The sequence below is a fragment of the Aplysia californica genome, unplaced genomic scaffold, assembly GCF_000002075.1.
Source record: "Aplysia californica isolate F4 #8 unplaced genomic scaffold, AplCal3.0 scaffold00687, whole genome shotgun sequence".
NCBI lineage: Eukaryota > Metazoa > Mollusca > Gastropoda > Aplysiida > Aplysiidae > Aplysia > Aplysia californica.
Genome location: NW_004797957.1, coordinates 285,119 through 286,529, shown reverse-complemented (window position 1 = coordinate 286,529; position 1,411 = coordinate 285,119). Strand labels below are relative to the sequence as shown.

General features: G+C 35.2%; 1 non-coding gene across 1 annotated transcript; it reads left to right on the top strand.

Annotated features, from left to right (window-relative positions):
• Window positions 1-881: 881 nt before the first annotated feature.
• TRNAI-AAU lies at window positions 882-955 on the top strand. Its single transcript has one exon. It is a non-coding gene; the product is annotated as a tRNA-Ile (tRNA).
• The last annotated feature ends 456 nt before the right edge of the window (window positions 956-1,411 follow it).

Sequence of the window (1,411 nt, the reverse complement as noted above, 5' to 3'; positions counted from 1 at the left end):
TTCCTATACATAGAGCAGATAAAGATGTTCATCGGCTCTTTGCGGTTGTTCCGTATCATGTATGCAGGTATTATTATTATTATTATTCCTATACATAGAGCAGATAAAGATGTTCATCGGCTCTTTGCGGTTGTTCCGTATCATGTATGCAGGGAGAGGGAGTGGTAGAAATATTAGTAGGATATTGCACTTTGGCGTTAAACCATATTTTCTTAATTATAGTGAATTGAGGGTCTTAGATCTATACTTAGTGTGAACTTGACCAACCTTGCTGACATCACAATAGGCATATAAGATCTAGTCCTTCCAAAAACTGATCTCTGTATACTAGCCTAGTAGAGAATCTTTGGTCATGCTCTCCCGAAGGCACGTGGCGTGACATAATGGGAACATGAATAAAATAATACATTGCATATGAATAATGAATATAACATATAAAATCTAAGTGAGTCATTTGAGAAAATGTATAAACTATTTCGAATAGCTGTTGAACGCATAGATCTAGATCTAGAGCATGCCGAAAACATTGTGAATTTCATCTTTATTATTCATTGTCTCAATTAATCTAGGCCTAGTGCCATTAATATTGTGTCGTTCTTCAAGCGCCAGACGCAAACAGCGCCAATCTGGCATATCTAGTCCAGATTGCGCGGTGCGGTGTTTGCACGTGTTTCCGGATTAAAAGCGAAAGTAAAAGTAGGAATTTGCATTCGATCTACGTGAAAGTATGGTTTCTGGAGAGAGACATTATCTATTATCTGACTATTCTTAACTGTAAAGCTAATACAAATTAACAAGAATAATTGAAAGCTTAAGAATTTGTAATAATACTAGCAGTTAAATTAGAGTTAAGATTATATTTTACACCACGGTCATCAGGTGGCCGGTTAGCTCAGTTGGTTAGAGCGTCGTGCTAATAACGCGAATGTCATGGGTTCGAGCCCCATATTGGCCAGCGACTATTTTTTTGTTATTCATATAAAGCAATTAACATAGTTAATAATAATTTATGTTTATTTCAATTTTTATTTGTTTACTTAGATATATTTTAAAGAACTTCATTTACATTATTATTTTAAGTAAAACCAACGGATATGTTATACAATACTTGTAGATTATAACATTATAATACAATATTAGGCCTACCAAGTTGCACGATACAGAAGGGAAACATTAGAGAAGTACTGTGCACATAATTACCGCTATGCATGGAGTGATTGCTTTTCACTAATATTGACATGGAAATAACAGTCGACGTTCGTGCAAATTTAAAATAGCCTAATCATTTCTTGCCTAAGCTTCTAACCTTCAGATACTAGATCTAGCCTAGAAGTAAAGGTATGGCTCGTGAAAATTCATTTAAAATTAGAGGGGTTGTTTTTTCAGCCGCCTCTTCGAGAGCTGGCTGTTT